This window comes from Capra hircus, chromosome 5 (genome assembly GCF_001704415.2).
Source record: "Capra hircus breed San Clemente chromosome 5, ASM170441v1, whole genome shotgun sequence".
Lineage (NCBI taxonomy): Eukaryota > Metazoa > Chordata > Mammalia > Artiodactyla > Bovidae > Capra > Capra hircus.
Window position 1 is genome coordinate 55,979,987 of NC_030812.1, and position 14,771 is coordinate 55,994,757.

General features: G+C 42.8%; 1 pseudogene; it reads right to left on the reverse strand.

The window, feature by feature from the left end:
• LOC102190941 lies at window positions 2,290-8,868 on the reverse strand (annotated as a pseudogene).

Below are 14,771 nucleotides of genomic sequence, written 5' to 3' on the forward strand. Positions count from 1 at the left end.
GAATTATTCTTATTGAAAATAATGGCAGAACAGTGATGACAAATTTTCCTCTGTAACTGTCCATTTGATTCGGACCAGGTCTGTGCAGTCAAAGATAGCAGAAATCAGTATTTTCTCATTTGTAAAGCAGAATAATTCTGACAGGATGAATGTATTACGCAGACAGCAAGTTCCCATGTCTCCAAACAGCAATAATTCCAACACAGACATAATTTTCTCTATGAAATACCTAAGATTCTGCCTGGGTAGGACATCAAATGAATAATTTTTCAATGTGAAAAATGTATGATTTTATCACTACAAGAATAGAAATGTTGGCATACAGTCTATGTTCGATACAGGATACAGGATGCTTGGGGCTGGTGCACGAGGATGATCCAGAGAGATGATATGGGGTGAGAGGTGGGAGGGGAGTTCAGGATTGGGAACTCATGTACACCTGTGGCAGATTCATGTCAATGTATGGCAAAACCAATACAGTATTGTAAAGCAAAATAAAGTAAAAATAAAAATTAAAAAATAAATAAATAAAATATCAAATCTAAAAAAAAAAAAAAAAAAGAAATGTTGGCATAGCATGAGAGTTCTATTTATCCATTTAGGCAACCATGAGACTTGGAGTCAGAAGACCTGTCCTGCGCTTAGCTGGAGATTCTCAGAACTAAGAGAAGTGAGCCATTTTCAGTTTGAGTTTTCACACAAGTAAGCGGGGATAATAAGAGGTTACCTATCTCATAGCATTATCCCCCATGAGCTAAGTATCTTTAAATGTAGATATGGTATGATGAGTCCAAAGCATCATATAATTAGATATTGCTAAGAGAGTCCCAGGTGGCTCAGTGGTAAAGAATTTGCCAGCCAATGCAGGAGCCTCGGGAGATGCAGGTTCAATTCCTAAATTGGGAAGATCCCCTGGGAAGGAAAATGGCAACCCACTCCAGTACTCTTGCCTGGAGAACCCTGTGGGCAGAGGAGCCTGGTGGGCTACCGTCCACAGGGTCACAAAGAGTTGGGCACAACTGAGTGACCAACCATGGAGAGAGACACAAGGACAAATGGTTAGTTTTAGAATATTTGAAGCATAACTTCCAAGAATATCCTCCGGAGGCAGAAAGAAGGATCTGTCTCAGAGCACCTTGAGTCTCTCTGAACTCTTGATACAGACATATGGGACAACATTATTCTCATTTAAGAGAAGCAAACTCAGAGCAATATTTTTGCCCAGAGTTACACAGTCAGGAATAGCAGAGTTGGGATCCGACCTTGGCCCTTTTTGATTCCCAAGTCCAGTTTCCCTACACTCAACATACCCTCCCCAAACCTAAGTGGGGAAGGGAGCAAAACTGAGAGGAATTGGGTGAGGGGAGGAGAGCGAGGTTGATCTGGGGCAAAGCAGGGGTCAAAAAACAAGGCAAGGACTAGATGAACACTTTCACAGAGTCATGCAGGTGACCACTGACAGAGAATCTGGGCAGAGGTAGTTGTGTGTATGTGTGTGTGTTAGTCACTCAGTTGTGTCCGACTCTTTGCAACCCCATGGACTGTAGCCCACCAGGCTCCCCTGTCCATGGGATTTTCCAGGCAAGAATACTGGAGTGGGTTTCCATCTCCTTCTCCAGGGGATCGTCCCAACCCAGAGATCGAACCCAGGTCTCCCACATTACAGGCAGATTCTTTACCATCTGAGCTACAAGGGAAGCCCAGACAGAGGTAGTTAAGTCTGAGTATTTCAAAAGTTGACAAGAAGAGGACTAAATTATTTAATCCATTGATTTATTTGATAAACTAATTTAATTTTTAGAAAAGTAGGATCTTTTTAAAAGAACTGCTGGAAAGAAAATAATTTATATCTCAAATAGAAAACCACCAATAATGTGAGACTCTCAAGGCAGTAGCTATGACCATGCCCACACCTCTTACTCCAGGTTGTTAAGAGACCTGATAGTCCTTTGAACTTTGAAAATTCTCTCAGCAGAGTCATCCCACACTGGAGTGATCCAGCTAGAAAGTGAGTGCCATGAGTCAGGGACCTTGTTTTGTATATGGATGAATCTTTAGCACCCAGAACTGTGCCTGGAATATTGGAGGTATGCACCAAGTATTTTTTGAAAGAATCTGAAAATTCGTGAACTAAAATATGGCAATCATCTCTGAGGACCCATTGGAACAGAGAGCTGCATGTTCCTCTGGTTCATTCTCCTTTCAAGAAGAAAATCTGATGACTGCTCCCCATCTAGAAAGTGTTTAGGTTGAACTCACAGACTACAAAGCATTTTCAGGCCTGATTGCCTATAAAATATGACAAAGGATAAAGTCTGCCACAGATATTGGTAAATAAGACAGAGCGAAAGTGAAGCATTTGCTGTCCCAGCCAACAGAGTAGCGGATACGAGGGTCAACAGCAGTCAGGCTCGGGCTTCATGCAGTTGGTGACCGGGCTCAGATTCTCCTTTCCTTTAGCAATGAGGCCATGAAAATACTGGCAATCTGTTATAGAGTGGAGGGTAAGTTAGAACTGTGGTAACACATTAACTTAAAAAGAAGCAGGAGAGAATACAAGGTACAAGCAATAAGGGTGCAGGGTGCAGGGCTCAGGGCACAGGCTCTGCAGCTGTGCTGTCCAGCACTGCAGTCGGAGCCGCAAGTGGCAACTGAGCATAAGAAATGTGGTCAATCTGATTGAGATGCACAATAAATGTAAAAATTCACAGTGGGTTGTAAAGACTTAACACAAAGAAAGAATGTAAAATATCTCAGTTGTAATTTTTTTATATTGATTTGTTGAAATGACGGTATTCTGGATAGAGTCTGTTCTGAATTAAATTCACCTGTCATTTTTCTTTAATGTGACTGTTAGAAAAATTAAGATTGCATATGTGACTTACAGTTGTGGCTAGCATTGTATTTCTATTGGGCTAAAGTTGTCTAGAGCAATATTATATGTGTGTGCGTATGTGTGTGTGTGTGTGTGTGTGTGTAACACACATATATATGTTTGTGTGCATGCTCAGTCACTCAGTCATGTCCAAACATTGCAGGAATCAATTCATCACTCTGCCACTGACTTGCAGAGTAATCTTGGGAAATGACTCAATATTTCAGGCTTCAGTTTCCTTATCTGTAAATGAGGGGTAACACCAGCACTTTCCTTCTAGGGTTATGAGAACTGACAGAGTTAATTCTTCCATAGCACCTGGCACAGAGCTTTCATATACTGAGCAGGCATTGGGGCTCAGGGGAAAGCTGACGGCCTGAGTGAAGCAGGAGGGACAGCAGCAAGTGAGCTGGGCCTCCTGCTATACGCAGCAAGGACTTGAGAAGTTAATAACTCTGCCATCCCCACTCTGGGGGAATAGAGGAAGAACTTAGAGCCTTCACAGCACTTATGCCCAAAGCTCTCTTTCACCTCTGGGGACACTGGACTCCAGATCTCCTCGAGTATATCCTGCATATTGTCAGGGAAACGGATGTTTTGTACTTTCCAGGTACTATGAGAACAACACGAATGCCAAAATGACTGAGCTCCCTTGTGAAACACAAGGTGAGAGAGTGTTAACCAAGGAAATGATATTGGCGTCTGACCTAATCAATCCCACCCTTTCTTAAGCAAAGAATGCCCAAGGCAGAATGTTTCAAGAAAGGCATTTGGGTCAGGGAAGAATATGAAATAGTACACTCAAGCATCTTGGGAAGATGTTCAAGTAAAATGAGAAGGGCCAACACCCATAGACTGCTTTCTGAAAAGCTTCAGATCTGGCCTTTGATGCTGCCTCTTGCTGCCCATCTCACACCACTCTCTTACAGACCCTCCCCACTCTGTGACAGCTCCCTGAACCCCTGAGCCTCTATCTCCTTACCTACTGCTCGGGTTAGAACTCAGCGTCTTTGTGAATCCTTCCTTGACCTCTGCCCCCAGGGAAAGGTAACTCACCCCCTTGTCGGTGCCTCTATGCACCAGCGCACACTCATGTTCATATTTGCTGTACGCCCACTCCAGAGATTTGCACCCACAGAACTGAGTTCAGATCCTGGCTCAACTTCACACTTGACCATAGAGAATCATCGTGTCTTATGCATGAGTTTTCTGTGAGGAGTGAATAGAATGCTTGGCCCAGAGCTTTCCCTATAACCCACCAAGGTTCAGTCTTTCCTTATGAGAACCGTCAGGTTTAGTGACCTAAGGTACTTAATTAATAAGCAAATAATTTTTTAATGACAGACTATTATCATTCACATGTGAAGTGTACATTACATACATAATATTCATTTATATTTTATACATATATATGTCTTATAGAAATATATTGAATTTGTTTGAAACACATAGAAATCTTATACGAGTGGCAATTAAGACCAAATAAATCCTAACACATTTTTCACATTCCCTAATGTACTACCAGTCCATTCTGAAGGAGATCAGCCCTGGGATTTCTTTGCAAGGAATGATGCTAAAGCTGAAACTCCAGTACTTTGGCCACCTCATGCGAAGAGTTGACTCATTGGAAAAGACTCTGATGCCGGGAGGGATTGGGGGCAGGAGGAGAAGGGGCCAACCGAGGATGAGATGGCTGGATGGCATCACTGACTCGATGGACGTGAGTCTGAGTGAACTCCGGGAGTTGGTGATGGACAGGGAGGCCTGGCGTGCTGTGATTCATGGGGTCGCAAAGAGTCGGACACAACTGAGCGACTGAACTGAACTGAATGTACTACCTTATATTGTGAAAAGATTTAGACATTCCATTTCCAAAGTTTCTCATTTTAGTTGCCATCTATATATCAGGAACCCAGGCTCACCATTCATAAATACACTCCTAGCCACAGTCAAGTCTTCCTCAGAGGTTGGGCCTTACCTCAGACTATCAGATAAAGCTTCTACCCCATACTTAGAAATGCAGTAGCCACTGCCAAACAGGGATACTCTCCCAGCTGGACTAGAAACATTGACTACTCTTCCCCTGGTTTTTCTGATCAGGGGACAAAAGCTCAGTGTCACCTCAATGAGGCCAATCAAGTTCACATTCAAGATCTTGGAGAAGTCATCTTTGGTCAGCCATTCATTTGGGACAGCAGGCAGAAGGATGCCAGCATTGTTCACCAAACCCCAGAGGCCTGGAGTAGAAACAAAAATATTAGTTAGAGACAGAAAGCCCATTTATGAATCATTTCATTGTTCAAACCACATTCTCCTGAGGAAGATAAACAATAAATCCAATAGACTGGCAAATTATAAAGTATGTTTTATGTGTGCATGGTAAGTCACTTCAGTTGTGTCCAACTCTGTGTGGCCCTATGGACTGCAGCCCACCAGGCTCCTCCAACCAGGGGATTCTCCAGGCAAGATTACTGAAGTGTGTTGCCATGCCCTCCTCCAAGGGATCTTCCCGACCCAGGGATCGAACTGCATTTGGTCTCCTCCACTGCAGCCAGATTCTTTACCACTATCACCACCTGGGAAACCCCTTCACATTTTTTTCATTGTCTCACAATTCCTGGTCTTCTCTCCGCCTCTCATAACCCAAAAAGACTGGAAGGAAGAAAATACACACTCTTGTAGTGTGAGAATGGTTTTTAAGTAATGATTCCCCAATATCAGTATTACTTTTTTTTAAACAATATTACTTTCTTTCCTTTATTCATTTTTTAGAACTTTGCAGAGGATAGGGGATGTGAATAGAAAAGAAGTGACATCTGCCACAATTTATGTCCTTGGCTCAAATTCCCAACAGAGATCTCCACTTCAGAGATCCCATTCTCAAAAGGCAGGGAGTACCTGCTGCATAGGACAGGGAGCTCAGAGCAGGGCTCTGTGATGACCCAGATGGTGGCATGGGGGAAGTGGGTGGAGGAGAGGTCCAAGAGAGGGGAATATATGTATGCTTATAGCCGATTCATTTCGTTGTACAGCAGAAACCAACACAACATTGTAAAGCAAGTATATCCCATTTTTTTTAAAGGGGAAGACAGTGAGGGATCTGTGCTGGGGTGTTTACTGATTCTTATGTGCCAATGTCATCCAGTCTCACAGGAAACTGTATGTGTAAATAATATATATTCAAATGGTTAAGACATCAATCATTCTCTCAAGAAATTTAAAATTGCTTGCAATAAAAGTTGTATTGGAAAAAAGGACTACACTGATAATTAGTACAACCAAGATTAAATTCCAAAAAAGTCAGAAAAGTATGCGTAACTAGATTTAGAAAGAAGGCTTCAGCCAGGGGTGGCCTTTAAAACAGAGGCTCCAATTCAGAGATGCCGAATGAATAACATGGTGACTACAGGAAGCCATTGGCATCAGCAGTCCCCAAATGCATCCGATTTAGCTGCTTAAGCAGGAGGCTTATTTCTGGACCATTGAGGGTGTGAGGTTTTGAGGCTTCAACCTTTCATTAACATATGGAGACTTATCTCTGAAAGGGCCAAACCCCCTTTTCATTTTTCTCTCACTACTATGGGAGAGGGAGAGAAAAGCGAAACTTCAAAGGAAACATGTATCCTGGGGCTCAAGGAATTTGGGGGTTTTGAAAATACTTGAGGCAGTAAAAAATCCTTATTCACTCCAAGATCTTGAAATAATGTGACCAAATAGAACACTTTTTGAAATAAATGATTACAAAACACATGTCAACCTAATTAATGGTTCACTGTTCTGTAAACAATGTAAGAGTTCAATTTTCTCACATTTCTCACATTGTGTGTTTGTGATGATAGCTACAGAGTCACAGACAATCATCAATTAAAATGAATTATAGTTAGTTGTGATAGTTTTACTTCTAGCACTAGTTTGTTTTCAAATAAAGCTTTGTTTTAAATTTTACTTTTTAACTAAGAGAAAATCTTTTCTTTATGTGGGTGTGGATGCATTTCCACGCCTTTGATCTGATGTGCAATGCAGGGCCTCTACAGTGACCAGCTGGACATTCAGCCTGAAGCAAGACAATATCTCATCCTCTTTTATTTGGCCTCAGTAGCTATGTAGCTCAAACAAAAATTTACGAAGTTTTTGTGTCATGAATTTAAACTAGAAAATCATGCTGCTCTCAGTAATTGCAAACAAGCATTTTGCCAAAGTGCCAAAAGAAGACATTTAAACAGCACCCCGCCCCCCAACAAAATGGTCCCAGAGCCTTTTACAAAAATAAGGATAAAGTGTCCTCCACCTGTGCCAACGACTGGAACATTTGCAGCTGAGAGGACCACGTAGCATGGACAGAAGGAATTAATTCTTGATTTCCTTTCAGCACTGGGAGCAGAAGGGCTATGCAAGGAAGAAACACGCAGAACTTGAGAGAAAGCAGCAGTTCCTTCAGGCTTCCCAGGGGGTGCTAGTGGTAAAGAATCCGCCTTCCAATGCAGCAGATGCAGGAGATGTGGGTTTGATCCCTGGAATGGGAAGATCCCCTGGAGAAGGAAACGGCAACCCACTGCAGTATTCTTGCCTGGCAAATCCCACGGACAGAGGAGCCTGGCAGGCTGCAGTCCATGGGGTCAGACACGACCTAGTGACTGAAGAACAACAGCAGTTCCTTCATGTTGAGCACAGCACGGGCAGTGGGACAGTCAACATGCCTTTCCTTGGCTTTCCCCTCTCTCTCAGGGATTTCCTGTATTCAGAGTTCTTGCCCAGGATGCACATGGGTCAAGGCCAGGTGAGTGCAAGAAAGGGAGAAAGAACCAACACCTACTGCTATTAGTCTGCAGAATGCTCACTCAGCTGAAGGACATACCACTTCCAGATCCCAAATGGTTGGCCCTGGATTTTCTTCTAGAAAATTGAGAAATCTGGCTGCTCCCTTGCCAAAGGTAAGGCACCTACTTAGCCTCACAGGAAGCCCTCTCTGCTGTTTGCCTGGACTGTCTGAGAAACTCATGCCAGGACTGATAAGAGGGGACACTACACACAGATTTTGCTCGGGTCTTGGTGACAGGAGTTTAGGGTATACCTTGATCTCAATTATTTTCTCAAGATCGACTCATCATTCACTGTCGGCACTGACTGAACAATAAAGACATTTCCAGAACCCTCCCTGGATACAGTAGGTTTTTCTGATTCTTGCCATTTGCTAACTTTGAGAAACACAGGTTTATACTATTCTCAAGAAAAGACATGTAAAATTATATACGAGCAGCATAATGGCAGCCTGCTCATGGCAGAGTTAACCTTTTTACTCTGGATTTTCAGAGGATACCATATATGCAAATTACAGTTCCTGCACCACAGTCACCTCTTTCTTTCCCCTCATCGCCTTTCTAGCCTTCATTCTGTCTTCCCTACCTATACATACTCTTACCTATTAAACCTGTTTCCTCACTGTTTAACCTTCCACTCTGATACACTCATATTCCATACAACCTGACTTTTTTAGGCCAGTCCCAAATATGTTCACTTACTCCATGAATGCTAATGTATTTTTGAGTCTTCATATAATAAAACATGTCCCAAATATACCCCCACCCTGATCCCCAAGACTTCACGTGGCATGGTTTTTGCTCATTCTAAAACACTGAAGACAAAGCAGCCTACCCAATGGACAGACTTCCCCTGGCCATACCCCTGTCCCCGACGTGCTCCTCCACCCACTCGGTGGCCGCAGCAACACTGTCTGTCTTGGTGACGTCCAGGATCACCATCTGCAGCCTGTCTGATGTCTGGTTCCTCAGCTGCTTGGCCCCCTGCTCTGTCAGACACGCAGCCAGGACCCTCAAGCCTCTCAGGTCCAGCTGCCTGGCCAGCTGGTTCCCGAAGCCCGAGTCACAGCCCGTGATGAAAATGATCTTGTTCTGAAGGTGGCTCACCAGCTGCCTCTCCCGGGACCAGTGCAGGAGGTAGTACAGGACCACGAGGACCGCCAGGTACAGCCACATGGCAGACACCTGTCCTTCCCTTTAAGAAAAAAGAAAATTCTTCCAGACTCAAACAGGTTAGGGTTATGTTTGGCTGCTTTTTTATTGTTTTCTAGTTTACCCTTAATCTACTCAATTTAGTTAATGATGCCTATAAAGATTAACTTTTGATATAATAATTCTGAAGGTTGGTTATTTAACAGGCTTTTGAGGAATGTATTTGAAAATAGGAAAGCAGGATGATTCTATCAGGTTTAGGAATTAATATGAAACTCCTATTCTGGTCATGCTGTCTTTAAAAAGGAGTATTTGACAAAAATTTAGATGTATTGATATTAGGTAAAGAAAGGAGATAATGAGTCAGTTGGCAACTTCAAGCATTCAGAAATAGATACAGCTTGATTCTTCAAAATTGAATTTGTCAAACTTAAAAGTGTTGCTAGATATGCAGACTGCAATTTGGTTTTTTCCTCTTTGTTCTCTCCTCTTTTAAACAAACAAACAAACAAAATACATTTAAGCAACTTTATAAAATAAAGATCATAATTATAATTAATTTAATCTTAATTTTATCTGATATTTAATGTTCAATTCAAAAATATTAATTTATTTTAATATCCCTATTATGTAAAGACAGTGAAGGAAAAAGATAAATAAGTAAATATACATATTTAAGATCAAGAAGGGAAACTCAAGAAATACACAAAAACTATTGTAAAAACACTAAGAAGTGATAACTAGATGTTGGGAGGACAGCAGGATGAATAGGTAAAATGTAGACAATTTTTAGGACAGTGAAACTATTCTAGATGATACTGTAATGGTGGGCATGATCTCAGACAGTCAACAATGAGCAGTTCTAAAAAGAGTTCTTTGTTCCCTGCCTGGAAGTTGAACCTGGGTAGCCTGGATGAAAACTGGAAACCCTAGCCACTAGACCACCAGGGGCTAGAAGCCAGAAGCACATTTTTTCCAGCTCTTACCCCCATGGAAAGCAAGGATGTTTCAAGGAGGCAAAAGCTAAAAATAAGTACAAAGTTTATTTTTGGAGATACAGCGTTATTTGTGGGACAGCATACAGAGAAACTGTTTAAGACAGAAGCAAGGCAGAAATTACACACCCAAAGAAAAAGAGTGGGGGCATCCTATCTAATGAGGAGTAGCCCAGTAAAGAGGTGACTTTAAAAAAAAAAAAGAGGTGACTTAAATCACTTACATAGGATAATCTTTCCTGGTCTTTGTTCACCTTCGGCCAATTATCTTGTTTTCTTTTCACACCTGATTGGTTCTAGGACCCTCTGCAACATTCGAGCACAACTATTTGCTAAGATGGATCCCACCACAGAGGCCTGTAGGGGTATGTCCACACTAATTCTGGGTGTTTCAGTTCAGTTCAGTTCAGTTGCTCAGTCATGTCTGACTCTTTGCGACCCCATGAATTGCAACACGCCAGGCCTCCCTGTCCATCACCAACTCCCGGAGTTCACTCAAAGTCACGTCCATCAAGTCGGTGATGCCATCCAGCCACCTCATCCTCTGTCGTCCCCTTCTCCTCCTGCCCCCAATCCCTCCCAGCATCAGAGTCTTTTCCAATGAGTCAACTCTTTGCATGAGCTGGCCAGAGTACTGGAGTACCCCCTCCCTTTTTGATCCCCAAGGAGCCTTCTTGCACATGTGCAGACAGCGAAGTTTTTCTTGACCTCAGGAGGGGTCATCTTATCTCTTTACTTCAGCAGAGCTCAGCTTCTACCACTAGCTTTGTTCTTGGAGTGTCAGGGTGAAAAAAAAAGCTTCAGTTCCACTCCACTTGACAAACACTAGCTGTCCAGCCCACAGGCCCATCTCTCTCCTACCACAGATACCTGTCATTATACATTTGTCAAAAATCACAGAAGGTATGACAAGAAGAGTGAACCCAGTGTAAACTATAGACTACAAGTGATAATGATGTGTCCATGTAGGTTCATCAATTGTAACAAATATACTATTCTGGTGTGGGGCATTTCATAGTGAGAGAGGCTATCATACATGGGGTCAGAGTGTATATGGGAACTCTATACTTTCTGTTCAATTCTGCTGTGAGTCTAAAACTTCTCTAAATATAAAGTCAAAAGAGATAGAGAGAGAGAAAGATAAAAACCATGATATGTCCCAAGATCAAAGAGGAAAGATAGATTATACTGGCTGGAGAAATGAAAGCTATAAGTAACTTCGAAAGGGCTGAGACTCTCCCGGAGTGACTTTAATTGATATTTCTCTTATAGAACTCATATTCATGTACCTACTCTTGACATCTCTGTTATACAGAATCACGGGTTCATAAAAATGTTAACCTATAAAATACAGAATACAACACTCAAATAGAAATATCAGATTTAACATCTTGAAAGAGAACTATTATTCATCTCCCTGCCCCAAATTACTTTCTTCTTAAATCTTTCTTATTTTAATAAATAGCATCTCTCCACTCAGTTACATGAACCAGAAACCTGAGAGTCATTCCTAACCCTTCTTGGTCCCTCAGGCTCCATGTGCATTCCAGATGTTGATTAGATGTACTTTGTTTTTAAATAGGGGTATAGTTGCTTTACAATGTTGTGTTAGTTTCTGCAGAACAGTGAAAAGGCTATACATATACACAAATCCTGGAATTCCCAGGTGGCGCAGTGGTAAAGAATCCGCCTGCCAATGCAGGAGATGCAGGAGACGCGGGTTTGATCCTTGGGTCAGGAAGATCCCCTGATAAAGGAAATGGCAACCCAGTTCAGTTCAGTCACTCAGTCGTGTCCAACTCTTTGCGACCCCATGGACCTCAGCATGCCAGTCTTCTCTGTCCATCACCAACTCCTGGAGTTTGCTCAGCCCACTCCAGTATTATTGCCTGGGAAATCCCACGGACAGAGGAACCTGGTGGGCTACAGTCCATGGGGTCACATAGAGTTGGACATAGCTGAGCGACTGAGCATGCACGCATACATATATCCCCCTCTTTTTGGTTTTCCTTCCCATTTGGGCTTCCCTGGTGGCTCAACTGGTAAAGCGTCTGCCTGCAATGCAGGAGACCTGGGTTCGATCCCTGAGTCAGGAAGATCCCCTGGAGAAGGAAATGGCACCCCACTCCAATACTCTTCCCTAGAAAAATCCCATGGATGGAGGAGCCTGATAGGCTACAGTCATTAGGGTTGCAAAAAGTCAGACATGACTAAGCAGCTTCTCTCTCTTAGGTCATCACAGAGCATCAGGTAGAGTTCCCTCTACAGTCTTATTGATTCTGTTTCTAAAATAAACCTAGAATCTAATAACTTCTTTCCATTTCCACAGTCTGTCCAGAGACTCTACCATGTCTAGGCTGGACCTTACAATTGTCTCTTCAGTGGTCTCTGAATCCTGCTTGATTTTCTATAGTCCTTCTTCACCCAAAGGTTAGAGTACTCTCACAAAGGTACAACTCAGGTCATGTTGCCCCTGACATGGCTTCCTTTTGTCCTTAGCACAAAGCCTCCCATCAAACGAGTGATAAGGCCTTATGGGACAAGTCTCTTCTTCAGCTCACACCCTTCCCTCCATTGCTCACTGCTTCCAGAGTATGGAAGATGCCAAACTCTTTGCTACCTTGTGACCTCTATGCTGTACCCTGTTTTCCCCATTCTTCATCTGAATAAACATCTAGTCATTTTCATTTCTTGACTTTCAGTACATCTGAACTGTTATGACCCAGCAATTCGAATTAGTCAGACCTTCCAGGATAACTTCTTATCATTTATTTGTCTTTCCAGATGATAAAGAATGTTCCACAAGAGACAACATGCCCCAGCGGTATATCAAAACTGAGCATTGTGCTTTTACTGTAACTGTAACAGCCGAAGATATTAGAGAACTGCGAACTTTCAGCAAATGAGGTATGTTAGATCCTCAGTTCAGTTCAGTTCAGTCGCTCAGTCGTGTCCGACTCTTTGTGACCCCATGAATCGCAGCACGCCAGGCCTCCCTGTCCATCACCATCTCCCGGGGTTCACTCAGACTCACGTCCATCGAGTCAGTGATGCCATCCAGGCATCTCATCCTCGGTCGTCCCATTCTCCTCCTGTCCCCAATCCCTCCCAGCATCAGAGTCTTTTCCAATGAGTCAACTCTTCGCATGAGGTGGCCAAAGTACTGGAGTTTCAGCTTTAGCATCATTCCTTCCAAAGAAACCCCAAGGTTGATCTCCTTCAGAATGGACTGGTTGGATCTCCTTGCAGTCCAAGGGACTCTCAAGAGTCTTCTCCAACACCACAGTTCAAAAGCATCAATTCTTCGGCGCTCAGCGTTCTTCCCAGTCCAACTCTCGCATCCATACATGACCACAGGAAAAACCATAGCCTTGACTCGACGGACCTTAGTCGGCAAAGTAATGTCTCTGCTTTTGAATATACTGTCTAGGTTGGTCACAACTTTTATTCCAAGGAGTAAGCATCTTTTAATATCATGGCTGCAGTCACCATCTGCAGTGATGTTGGAGCCAAAAAAATAAAGTCTGACACTGTTTCTACTGTTTCCCCATCTATTTCCCATGAAGTGATGGGACCAGATGCCATGATCTTTGTTTTCTGAATGTTGAGCTTTAAGCCAACTTTTTCACTCTCCTCTTTCACTTTCATCAAGAGGCTTTTTAGCTCCTCTTCTCTTTCTGCCATAAGGGTGGTGTCATCTGCATATCTGAGGTTATTGATATTTCTGCTGGCAATCTTGATTCCAGCTTGTGTTTCTTCCAGCCCAGCATTTCTCATGATGTACCCTGCATATAAGTTAAATAAGCAGGGTGACAAGCAGGTCATTACAGCCTTGACATACTCCTTTTCCTATTTGGAACCAGTCTGTTGTTCCATGTCCAGTTCTAACTGCTGCTTCCTGACCTGCATACAGATTTCTCAAGAGGCAGGTCAGGTGATCTGGTATTCCCATCTCCTTCAAAATTTTCCACAGTTTATTGTGATCCACACAGTCAAAGGCTTTGGCATAGTCAATAAAGCAGAAATAGATGTTTTTCTGGAACTCTCTTGCTTTTTTGATAATCCAGCAGATGTTGGCAATTTGATCTCTGGTTCCTCTGCCTTTTCTAAATCCAGCTTGAACATCTGGGGGTTCATAGTTCATGTACTGTGGAAGCTTGGCTTGGAGAATTTTGAGCATTACTGTACTAGTGTGTGAGATAAGTGTAATTGTGCAGTAGTTTGAGCATTCTTTGGCATTGCCTTTCTTTGGGATTGGAATGAAAAATGACCTTTTCCAGTCCGGTGGCCCCTGCTGAGTTTTCCAAATTTGCTGGCATATTGAGTGCAGCACTTTCACAGCATCATCTTTCAGGATTTGAAATAGCTCAACTGGAATTTCTTCACCTCCACTAGCTTTGTTCATAGTGATGCTTCCTAAGGCCCACTTGACTTCTCATTCCAGGATGTCTGGCTCTAGATGAGTGATCACACCATCGTGATTATCTGGGTCATGAAGATCTTTTTTGTACAGTTCTTCTGTGTATTCTCATCACCTTTTCTTAATATCTTCTGCTTCTGTTAGGTCCATACCATTTCTGTCCTGCATCCAGGCCATCTTTGCATGAAATCTTCCCTTGGTATCTCTAATTTTCTTGAAGAGATTTCTAGTCTTTCCCTTTCTGTTGTTTTGCTCTATTTCTTTGCATTGATTGCTGAGGAAGGCTTTCTTATCTCTCCTTGCTATTCTTTGGAACTTTGCATTCAGATCGGAGAAGGCAATGGCACCCTACTCCAGTACTCTTGCCTGGAAAATCCCATGGACAGAGGAGCCTGGTAGGCTGCAGTCCATGGGGTCGCTGAGGGTTTGACACGTCTGAGCAACTTCACTTTCACTTTTCACTTTCATGCATTGGAGAAGGAAATGGCAACCCACTCCAGTGTTCTTGCCTG